At 40.3% G+C, this 13,039-nt stretch overlaps 1 protein-coding gene across 5 annotated transcripts in view; it reads right to left on the bottom strand.

Moving 5' to 3' along the window:
* LOC311250501 (CASK interacting protein 2) overlaps window positions 1–13,039 on the bottom strand; it is a 61,338-nt gene that overhangs the window by 38,776 nt on the left and 9,523 nt on the right. The window lies entirely within an intron of this gene.

Genomic DNA, 13,039 nt, shown 5'->3' with positions numbered 1-13,039 from the left:
TGGTTTGCATGGCTGCAAAACTCATTTGAAAATGTCTTTGATCACAGTCCACGCATGTAAAAAAAAAAACTAGAAGGCAAATGCATAAAAATAAAGGGACCAAAATCATATTAGTCTGTAAACACACACTATGTTATTTTACATCCTGGCAAGACATAGCTGTATGAAATCCGAGGATTTTGATACTCAGATCTATATTACTTCTGGGATCAGACAACACAATATCAGCCCAATAATGGCCCAAAAAAGTGGGTCATCATGAACAAAAATGAATGACAGGCACAACAATGGCTCATTTTATCCCATGTATTTTGTCACAGAGGAAAAAAACTGACACAGTTCATCTGATGCCAAATGATGTCCCAGCAAAAAGACAATGGCAAGTCAGAATTCATTCTATAAATCCATTTGTTGTTGGTGCTGTCAGTTGGAACAATGAAGCTGACCCTGGCTCCTCTGTTGCAATCACAGATGTACATCACACGAGTTGTGACAGATGGACAGCTATAATTGACTGGACTTGTGCGTTGTGTAGTGGAACATTTCTCTCAGCCAAATCATGACAAGAACTTTTGACTCTATGATCACGTAATCTGATACAGGACTACACGGTAAGATAAATATTGCACAAAGGGCTGTAGCTTAGAACTCAACTTTATGCAAAAAAAAGAACAGGGAACATGACACCATCTCTCAAAATCAATGCGATGCGATCATAATACATTGCACAGCAGCTTTAATAGACAATGAATGGAAATGACGGATGCTGTGGACACGTACACTTTGCTCGCTACATGGTAGGAAAACCTGTCTGTCAAGCTGGAAAAAAAAGTTCATAAAAGCTGTGAGACTGAACCAGAGCAGTAAAGTTGTGGGTCATAAAACCAAAACAATGAGCTGAAAGGCTGCAGCGTTATGAAATATTTCTTTGTGATCTTATCATTATGAGCAACAGCTTTTTCTTTACTTTCCATTTGTACCATTGTCAACATAAAAACAACACGATGAAAGAAGCAGTCTCAGTTAGTGCGTGGGACTTTTTCTTTACAGTAGCAACACTTTGTGAACCTTGGCTGATATAACATGAAAGTAACTCTACTCAAAAACATTTTGTTTTAGTGTATCTAAAACAAATTGTTATAGTAATGGTAAATCAAGTTGTCCTCTGTTGAATGCAGCTCTCTGACGTTTGCCCTTTTCTTAAACTATCTGAGCAGATCTGATTCCTTGTCTTACAGCATTGTTTTGCTGCATTTTGCTGCCACATATCACCTTGGAAATAAAAGCCATTCTAAAAGAAGACTATGCAAGCATGAACTTTGAATTCTCTATTTTGATGTTTTGGAAAGACAGAAAGGCCTGAAATAACGGTGGTTACTCACAGGCTACGCTCTTTGGAATTGTGTTTAGGTTTTCCCTCTATATCTTGAAAATATTCCTTGGAGTTAAGCCGCAAGGAATTGGAACCCACTTCCACCCACACCGGCTTCTCATTAACAAAGCAGAAAAGGACACTTGATTCAGGAGTTGTGGGTTAAGACAAGCCCCCACACAGAGGAGAAGTTAGCCTGCACACAAACAGTGCAGCCACAGTGGCCTGAGGCGAGACCAAACTACAGGGGAGCAAGAGAGGGGAGTAATTTAAGGTCATCATCTGTCTCTGGCGATAAATGGTTTGTGGTCAGGTAAGGACCTCATCAAGGCAAACACTTATCTGAGGAACACATCCATCTAAGTGCGCTGATTACTGAGAGGGTAAACACAGTCCCTCAAACCAAACCACTGAGGCAAAGCGGCCTTGGCTTCACTCCAGCTGTCCCAAAGAATTCCTAATAAGGCTCCAAAAACATGATTAGGTATGTACTTGTTTCTGCATGCAACACACTGTTGTTGTTGCTTATTACAACCATGTCAACAGTAATTTAAGTGAATGAAAGTGAAAAAAGAATAACATGTTTATTAACAGTGTCTCCAGCTTGGCTTCAGCGGTGCAAGCTGGCAGGTGGCGAGGTGGTCAATGTAGAAGTGTGTGTGTGAGGAGGGTAAAACAACGTGATTAAACCGGGATGTTAAGTCTCACCAAATGGGAACTCATCCAGCTCTCTGTAGTGAGGACAGGGAGAGAGACTGCCTGTGTCAGCCTAAACTGCTGCTGCCACAGCTTTCCCACAAAAGAAGAAGATTCCCTCCACCTTCAAAAATAACTCGAGCAAAGTGGTGAGACTTTTGCAAAGAAAGTGGGTATCAGTGTATCTGCATGTTTTAAAACCAAAAACACAAAAAGCTGATCAAATCAAGTTAGTTCTATGAAAAAAATATGAGTAGATGCTTTTTAAGACCAGATAAAAGTATTGAGTACATTTCACCTTTAACCCTGCTTAGATCTACTCTTAATTGCCACAGGTGCTTAAATTGATTTGTCTGAGTTTACAAGACAGCAAAGAGCAAATCAGGGGTTGTCTGCAGCAAAACAGTGGGCCCTATGTGTCCAAGTCCATTTTGCTAGTTAAACGGCAAATAATCCGGGCGCAAAGTGCGGCGCACGGCGCAAAGAGGTGATGTTTAGACTTAATCATGGGTGTGTTTTTGGCAGAACATAAATCAAACCAATCCGAGTGTCGTCTCCCATTCCCTTTAAGAGCCAGGTGCGCCAGGGCCTCCACATATTAAAACAGAAGCCTTGTCTTCACAGAGGGACAGGGATGTGATCCTCACCTGCTGGACCCTCTGCCCCCAGTGCCCCGCTATTTCACAATCATCTGTCCCATCAACAACTCTGTTTGCGTTCTTATGAAAAAATAAACTGAGGACTTTCTCATACTGTCCAGTGCTGCAGAACTATATTCCCCCTCTGTGTGAAACGTTAGCGTCAAAGTTAGCTGCTGTCTCTTTAAGGCCTGCCTCCCAAAGACCTCTTCTTCTCTGATTGGTCAGCTCACACATGCCTAACCCAGCACCGCTAACAACAACAGAGCAGCTGAGCTTAATCAATTCTGACAAGCCAAACTAGCCTCAAGGAACAAAAAATGAAAATGTTTGACAGTGACATAGTGTGATGTCACGGAAAGGTGAGCCAGCTGACGAGCCGTTTCAGAAGCAGTTTTCTTTGCAAAATTTGACTTTTTTAACTTTCAGGACCTTTTACATGCACAAGACCTATATAGAAAAAAACAATACAGCGTAATAGGTCTCCTTTAATGTGTAAAACAAGTGTAACTCATTTGGACAATAAAGCGTAACTTTTTGTATTCATGCTATTGCTTCTTCATGCTAATACTGATGTTATCGCTAATCCATGCTAGTGTTGTTGATCTTGCTAGGATGGCAGTCTTCTTGCTATGGTTATAACTATGTATGACTGTTGACCACAACCCCATTCTCTGTTGGGGAAAGAACGTTGACAGCCAGACAGGGGGGCTTTGTATTAGCATCAAAACTGTGACATGATTATATCTGTTACCTCCGTACTAATCTATGCACTAAGAGGTGAGTTGTCCATCTCTATTCCACTTATAAAGGAAAACCTCTTCCTTCTGCCTGCAGTCATCTGAAGACAGGCCACTATGTTTAACTTGATTATATCAACTGCAAATGAAATCATGCTGCTAAATAAGACAAATACTTCTGCATAGAACAGACTGGTGGGTTGTAAATCTGTATTCTGCTTGGTTATGTGATCAACACTGGATTAGCAGGGTCCATCAATCATATGTGCAATGACCTCCTTTCCAACTTCTCTTTAAAATGCATTACAAAGCATTTCACCAATATAGTCCTGTATGTGTTCAAGGAAAAAGTCCAGTTCCATTTGATTTTGAAGTTGAATGGATGCTGATGTAACAACCTGCACCAGTGTTGAAAAATCATATAGTTATCCATGGCTGCTACCTGCTTCACTTTATAACAAAGTAAAGCTCCTTCTGATATAATTTTAAAACTCTTTCTAAAGTTGGTAAAGTCTTGTAAAACCTTCCATTATTCAAAGGGTTCAAATGAGGAAATACTGTTATATTATACTGTAATAATGTCCTCTATCAGGCTGAAGTTGAATTTGGACTTTATCTGAATGTCACTGTCCGTCAAATATGCTTAGAAGAGACATCTGATTGTCAGGTGTAATCAGCTATGATCCTGCCAAGTCACAGACCCACAGCCTGATATGAGATGAATGTTAATGCTGCTGGCTGAATGGAGGTCTAGAGACAAACAAACCCTGAAGCAACATCAGCACCAGTCTTTAAATAGGTGAGTGAGCAGAAACCAAATGGGGTTTCCAGCCAGAGTGTTACCTGCAACAGAACACCTTTGTTTCAGCTCTGGTTGTACAGGGAGACAGAGAGCGTGTGATGTACGTAGACTGAATGGAAACAGAACTGGTTTGCTTGCTTGTATGCATGTGTGTGTATTTATGGCAATTAGTTCAGCTAAACAGACTGTCAAGAAAAAAAAAGTACTGTAGGCTGTGTGCATGTACTGTTGATGCAGCTGGAGGTCTGAACACTACAGAGGAAAGAGAGGACAGCATAAACAGTGCACACCGCACACCAAAGGGCATACACATACAGCAAAATGACACACTTTAGCTTCATCAATTCTTAATCAATTGCTCCATCGCTGCATCATTTGCTATACGAATAAATGCTGGAACTGGGTCTTGAGAAAAACCCTTAACATCAAAACAGCTCCAGGCCGTATTATCCAGTAAATTTGCTCTATTGTTAAAAATGTAGAGAGTAATCTCCCGTGGTGCCACCAGCAACTAGGTCAGACACATTCAATATTCGCTGACAATGAGCCAGTGTGGAATGAAACAGATGATCTGTAGTGTTGTGTTGCATTGTGTATTATCATTGAGTTGTGCACGTGAGCCCCTATATCTGTGAACTTCCTCCGAAACAACAGGAGATTAGAACAGGCGTAAACACACCTGCAGGTTTCATATTGCGTAACATGTCTCAACCTTGCACCTTAGAGACAAAACACTTTACATACCATTCAAATCATCTGTTTACTCTACTTACCCAACTCAATGCAGAGCTCCTCCTTTATTTCCATGCACTCTCCTTACAACTAGTAGACATGAGGCCCTGGGCTGGACCAGTTTACTGTTTACTACCTCGAAATATTGGCCTTGGAGGATAACAAATTTGATGGTTATTACCCAAGGGTTGGGGATTATGATAGTATGGCAATAGAAATTTGCCAGCAATCATTAGTGCAAAATTTGTATGATTTTTACATAACGCCATACTTAGTACTTTGGTACTACATGCTCTGGTCAAAGAATATGAAATCAACAATGATTATTGGAATTTAAAAAGGCTTAAAAGTTGAACTAGATTTAAACCAAAACATATCCTAAAATGCAGCTAAGAAACTATGTGTATTATAGTACACACTCAACTGAGTCAAGGGTGTCTCTGGCAGGACACAGGACACCTAATACAATTAATTGTATTATCGATTAATCTGCTCAAAATTTGCAGGTTTTCTCGATATATCATTTAGTCTATAAAAAGAAAAGCAGCAAATCCTTCCATTTAAGAAGCCTAAACCAGCAAATGTTTGGCATTTTTGCTTGAAATATAACTCAATCGACTAATCAACCATCAAAATAGTTGGCAACTAATTGCCTTTTGATTGACTAATCAATTAATCAACTAATTGTTGCAGCTCGAAATGAATCTGAACAACACGTTCCCAGTCTCTTGAGAGCAGCACATGACAACACATTAGCATGTGTAGTACTATGTTTGGCTATCTACTTGGGAGGATGAAAAAAAACATTTCCTATATTGGGCAACGATGCAAAGTTCTTTCAAAGAGGTAACAAATGTTCTCCAAATGACCCTAACAGCTACACAAATCACACTGTAAATAGAGTTACAGGACTACTGAAAGTTAGACATCTTCACTTACTATACATGCCATGAAAAGGCACATAATAGGCTATCATGATACCAAGTGACAACATATTGATCCAAAGCTCCAATATGAGGTTTCTGAGTGTTAAAGGCAGGACTGCTACTTACAGTCACTTTCATATCAAAAAACTTGAAAAATATCCAAATAGTCAGAGCCCAAAGTTAGGTTTTCAAATTGTATCATACCATTGTAATGTTAGTTTTGGACTGTTGGTCACACTGAGAAAATTAGTAAATCCTCATATCTGCTAAGCTAGAAACATAGAATATTTAGTATTTTAGATCGTTAAACTTAGCTTAAAAGATCAGTTAATTACCAAAATTATTTAATTTTCTGTTCCAATAAATTATAATTTGTCTCCTCACTATATGAATTGTAAAATTTTGGGTGAATAGCGGTCTTCCACCATGAAGACCTGTCACACACTATGATGATAAATATTACTAATTACTTGCATTTCAAATTCTGAGTAAAAGAGAAAAAATTAAGAAAAGCTTGAATTTAGATTCCCTTAACATTACCTTGATTCATGTTTTTGGTCTGGAAGGTACATCTTGGCTACTTTTTTAATAAGGTGTTTGTTTGTTTGTCTGTTTGTTTGTTTTGGGCCTTTTGATAGCTTTATTGGACAGGATAGCTTAAAGGAGCTGGAGACCCGCGGGGGTACCCTCCTGCAGCAAAAATCCATATAACGGGCGTCAATGGTGTCTCAGACGAAAGGGTCCATAAAACTACACAAAAACGTTGTAATATTCCTCCATACTGCTCGTCCACTGCAACCCAAGTGTCCCGAAGTGGCGTCATCCAGAGTTTACTTGAAACGACGTCATTTAGTACATTTTTCTAGCCTAAACAGTCACTATACTATATTAGCCTGGAGGAACGCTCCCGCGTGCACGCGAGTCTCCCTCACAGCCGCTTGCACTACGGAAGCGGCACCAGACAAGATCAACGAGAACTCGCGATAGATACACACCGGTATTTACATCCAGCTGTGAGCGACAGAGCAACGCACAAACACAAGAGGGTTCTGCCTGCACTAGTGATTTGAAACGTTGAAACTCACAGCTGCATGTAAATACCGGTGTGTTCTGTCTGTTCTCTATCGTGGGAGCGTGCCTCCAGGCAAATATAGTGTAGTGACTGTATAGGCTAGAAAAATGTACTAAATGACGTTGTTTCGAGTAAACTCTGGATGTCGCCACTTCAGGACACTTGGATTGCAGTGGACGAGCAGTATGGAGGAATATTACAAAGTTTTTTGTGTAGTTTTATGGACCTTTTCATCTCGGGCACCATTGACGCCCGTCATAGGGATTTTTGCTGCAGGAGGGTACCCCCGCGGGTCTCCGGCTGCACTTTGAGTTATAAGAAACTACACCGGACTTCTCATCAGCATGAGGGTGAGTCGATAATGACTGAATTTCATTCTAGAGTGAACTATTCCTTTAAGAGTGCCAGGGAGCTGGATGAGAGCGAGTGGGGGAACGACATGCAGCAAAGGGCCATAGGTTGGACCCGAACCCTCAGCTGCTAGAGGTGTGAATCTTCACTGGCCTCACGATTCGATTCAATCACGATTCAGCTGTCAATGATTCGAATGTAAAACGATTCTCGATGCATCTCAGCGTATGGCATCCTCAATGATCTGTATTACTGCACATGGCTGCTTTTTCATAATTTAAATTTCCCTTTAATTCAGAAAGTCCTTCCAATAATCAGATTACAGCACACTACAAAATAAAAGACAGCAAAAACATAAAAAAACAAAACATTCCATCTGCAGTGCCTTACATGTTTGTTGTAATCTACAATAGGAACAAAGATATTACATTTGAACATGTTTACAAGGAGAAACACAACTCCACTCGAATATTTAATAAGACTACAAGAACCCACAATTATCCTCAAACAACTACAAACACAAAAGAGAAACAATATTCTATGCCCATCCAGTTCAGTCTCACGAGATATTCCCTTTCCTTTACTTTTGATTTGCTGTATCTTTAGCAGCAAGGCTGAGGAGGAATGACAGAAACCAATCCCTTTCCCTGAACCACAGCTATTACTGAAGAGCGTGTAATGAGAGGAAATATGACACAGGTTCGTGTAGAGTTCACCTGCCTGGAAGTGAAAAAGTTTTGTGTACTTACGCTGGCTCATCACCATCTACCCTTAGATGCCGTGGAGTTGTCTACTGTGTCTGCTGTGTGCAGCAGTTTACCACTGTCAGTTTATTTTTTAATACCATTTTTCACAGAGCTAAGAATTTTGTATCTCACTAATAAGAGTGTTTGTGTTACAATCTCTTGAATGAAGTCACACTCACATTGAACTAGACTTGGAGTCATGTTGAACTACAACATGAAGACTTATGACCTGGTTCTAGTCAAGTCCTGAGAGTTTACACCAACTCTGCCTTTCATTTTAAAATAGTGAGTAAACTGAAGCAAAGCCTCAGGACCATTATGATTATGCTGCTGAGGCCAAAAAAACAAACAGTTAAATCAATTTTAACAAAGGCTACTTTGGCTCAGTGACCCCCTCCAGCTAGTTAACTTATTGGACTGCCAAACACCAGCATGAGGTCACACAATCCTGCATGGATGGAAAAGTCATTACAGTTCTCATTTAGCCTAAGAGGCCAGGATCAATACGCTGTTGTCTCTACATAATGTGAAAATTGTGCAAGTCAATGTATAGCAGTAGTAGCTGGACCAACCATAACTTTCACGACCCAACATTAACCTCACTGAACAATGCCAATTCCCCCAGCGCCCTCATACACAAGGCTAGGAATTGAACCTCAATACGTTTTACCTTTTTGGTCAGTTTGTCAGCAGGATTACACAAAAACTACTCAACAGATTTCCATGAAACTTGGATGGAGGATGGGTCTCGGCCCAGAACAGACGTCTATTACTTTTGGCACGGATTTGATAAAGGGACCGATCCAGGAATTTTTTCTGGGCCGATATATCGAATCAACATATATGTTGTGTAATTTGTGCCAATATATATATATATAATATATGAAGCATAACAAGATGCCTGGGGTAATTTATAACTGTAGACTGAAGTTTACTGTTTTAGTGCACTGATGTCAGTATGGACAATAAAAATGGTTAAATTGTAAAATGTCCAGCCTCCATTACCTATACATCTTTGTCATGACTGATAACTGTATTTGAGGGATCATTGCAAAGCAAGTGTATTATGTATATATTCTGTGAAAATAAAAAATATCGTCTGATGGATTGATATCAGAATTTCTGCAAATTGGTATCAGCATCGGCCCCAAAAATCTAGCGTCAGTCGGGCTCTAATAAAAATAAAGTCGTGGCACCAAGTATTGTAAACTGTCGACTTGAGTTGCAACAATAAGTTGATTAAAAAAATTTAGCAGGAAATAATGATAAAGCAAACTGAGCTTTGTGTATAAAAGGAATGCCTCTTGAAATATGACCTGAATTAAGTCTTTAGGCCTAGAGGCACTGAAAATGATTGCAATGAAAACCTTAATACATCAGTGAACAAACTCTGATTCTATTGTTCCTCCCATGTCACAAATTTGCCTGACATAGACACACACTAATCTGTTAGCCTAAATATCATCCAAGACACTGTTTTCCAGAAACTTCTCATTACAGTGAATAGCATCTTATTCTGAGGCACAGTAGCTTATCAAACAACTACAAAGCCGAGAGATATGAGTCGGCCAGCAGAGGCAGCGATTTCTATTTGCTGGGGTAAGAGACGGGAGGAATCGAGGGATGAAATTAAGGTAAAAAAAAAGGGGGAAGAAAGAGTGCGATAACACAGAAGATCAAAGCCACAACAGCAACCGTTTCTGCTGATTCTCATTACCGCTGCCAGATACTGATACAGCCCAATTCCCATTCAGGAATCCCACACGCTCCTCACCCATACACATACAGTATGCACATTTATGGAAATAGACATAAAATGAGACCTCCTTGTCAGACAACCACATTACCATGTCTGTACAAGTACAACAACAATTCCACTAACTCAGAATACCTTACCAACAGATATGTGTTCCTATTCACCCTCTTGAATCCAAACACATGAACACAGTGTATTGCAGGGCATGTAGAGGCAGGGAAGAAACCAGTGACACCGTGCCTCACGCTCTTGAATGCTACAGTCACGCACCTGCCTGAATGACGGCTTGTTTTTTAGTAACAGGAGAAAAGCATGGAGCTCAATGAGGATGAGTGCCAGACTCCACAATGTGCAGCCTGGAGCGAGTAATAAAAGGCTAGTTATGCTAGATAAATATTGCTGTCTATGGCGACCACACACACACACACACACACACACACACACACACACACACACACACACACACACACACACACACACAACTTAATTCCTTTGGTAAATTCCTCTGCAATCCTAGACAGGCTACCCCATCTGTCAGGGGAGGAAAGGGGTCAGGATTAATGTGTGTGTGTGTGACTGTGTGTGTTTGTGTGTGTGTGTGTGTATCTGATAGAGTGCAAGAGTAGGTGAACTTGAAAGCCGTTCACACACTACTTGGCTGCTACCCAACTGTCTGGCTAATAAAGTAGAAGACCGATTAGCCCAGTTAGCCGGTTAGCTAATAGGCCAACAACAACACCCTGCTGCTACAGAATAAAAACATAAGATAAGTTGAAAAGAATTCAGAGAAAATTAACTATTCCTGTTTGGCCTATGCTTTATAAATGCAAGGAGACAACACACACCTGCTTTAATCCACATAAGCACACACAGACACATGCACGAATACACCTCTTACATACTCTTAGGTATAACAGATTCCTAATCTGACACTTGGCCAGATGGGTCATCCCTAATTCGAGGTACAGGGATGAAGGAAGGAAGCCAAGATGAAGGATATGGGTGGAGGTGGAGGTAGAGGTAGAGGTGGGGGTGGGGGTTGTTAAAGAAAAGGCAGCTGTTAATCCCAAATTAACATTTTTAAAATAAATGGTTCATCATTTTGGGAAATACCTCTCTCTGAGGGTTAGATGTGCAGATCGATATTACTCTCTTGAACCAGAGTGGGTTGGGATTCATCTCCGTTTGGATTAAACAAACAAGATATAATTTGTTATTAAGTGATCTTAAGAGGTACTCTAGACAGAGCCATTTTTGCTAAATGAGGCTGACTAAATGATGACTCCAGCTTCAATCTTGAAAGCAGCAGAAACAAGCTGTGAACATAATATTGACATATCACCAGCTTTTAAGTTGATATTAGGGATGCACAATGTGTATTTTTTCAGCCAATAACTGATAATTACCTGCTTCTCATGGCTAATATCGATAAGATGACTGCTCGTTTCACATTTTTGTATTTTCAAAATAAGTTCCCAATATCGGGCCAATAATTTATCAGTGTATCCCTGATTGATATGGTCAACTGTTGCTTTCACATCCAACTGTTACAGAACCACATAATGACTCCTTTGGAGATGTGTTTGCATTTACCTGGTGATTGTAAATCCAATATTCACTCTCTTTTAGCTCTGTTTTTGGTCTCTAACAACTTAATGGCATATTAAAGCATAGATTCAATGATGAATAAGATCATCATCAGCAGAGGCTCAAATGGGACTGAACAGTACAGTGATGTATCGAAATGGTGAAACAACGATGTGAGAAGAGAAATACTTACAATGAACGGGCCTACGTTTGCTCAAAAAACTTAGAAAGTATAACTGATTGTAGAAAGGCCATTAATGATTAATCAATAAGAAAACACCATCAGTGTAACCCATCAGTTCCAGCACCATTGAGAAATTATGTTTTTGAAGTGTGCACAGAATTCTTGAGCAAGTTCCCAGCGGGAACCCCCAATTTACAGAAATGAGTTTCCCTGGTGTTAAGCTTAAGCTTAAGCTTCGGAGTGCTTTTCTTTAGATTGGAAACAAGCATCCTCATGACGAAAAACGATCAGAATAACTCTCAGTGGAGTTTTATGCACATGAATAAATCACTCTTTTCAACCATACCTGTAATTTACTTATATTTACTTATATTAAATTTACTTATATTATTTACTTATATTACTTACTTATCTTGCCAGGATTCAAGACATGCACTTTGTGGCAGAACACAAACTGGTTGAACCAATCAGCTATAAACCAATGAGCAAGGACATATGGGCGTGGTTTAGGTGTGGTGACTATGGGAGATGCAACTATTTGTTTGAAAACAACATTTTCGGCTCCTTAAGAAGTTAGTATAGCTGCTATAGCATCAGTTATATCAGAACTGGAGAGTTTATTTTATTGAAGGAAGAGCAAAGAACAGCTGCAACTCCAGCTTTTCTCGATGGAAAAGATGTTTTTTGCTCTACTCTCGACTTCGGTAAGAGTTTGATTTACCAGCTGGCTCCACTGGTGGTATCCCTATCATACTGTTGATCTGGTTGGTCGAAGTTTGATGGTGAGATACAGATGCTTCATCCAATAACCTGCCAAGTATTTGCTGAAAGTGCCTGCCCTTTTCTACTGTTTCTAACAGTGCCTTTCCAGATGATTCTGCGTAACAAACCACCTGGCATGTCAGGTTAAACTCTAACCCGCAGATTCCACAGGATACGTTACGGCTGCGTTAACGATTTTGCTCCGTCGTCCTCATCCGGCAACCCCCACCAGTTGCGTTTTGAGTCCGCCACGGCGCAATTCCGCCGATCAGCTGGAGTTACGAAACCGAGGAATTCCCGTGATAATTACATAATCACACACGAACGCAGTTATATGTACGTGTTATAAACACAACAACACGAAGTGTTCCCGACCGACGGATAAGAAGAAGATCTGGTATTTGTCTCTTTTTTGAGGTTTTTGTGCTTGTATCAACACGGAGTGTTTTATTTTGAAAATCAACCGGATGTCTTGTTGTTGTTTCGTGTCTGACTTCCTGTCTGCTCTGTGCTAAATTCGGCTGATTTGCTGCATTGTGTTGCAGCGTCCGCCAGAATAGAAGTCCTGCGTATCTGATCCGCAGGGCTGCGGACTGCCGGAGCTGGAACGCAGCAGACACGCAGCACAGCGGACCTGGTGGAAGTTAACACATAGACTAGAGTGTAACCTATCAG

This window comes from Pagrus pagrus (genome assembly GCF_965226575.1).
Source record: "Pagrus pagrus genome assembly, chromosome: 21".
NCBI lineage: Eukaryota > Metazoa > Chordata > Actinopteri > Spariformes > Sparidae > Pagrus > Pagrus pagrus.
The sequence above is the reverse complement of the archived record's forward strand: the minus strand, read 5'-3'. Positions and strand labels throughout refer to the sequence as shown.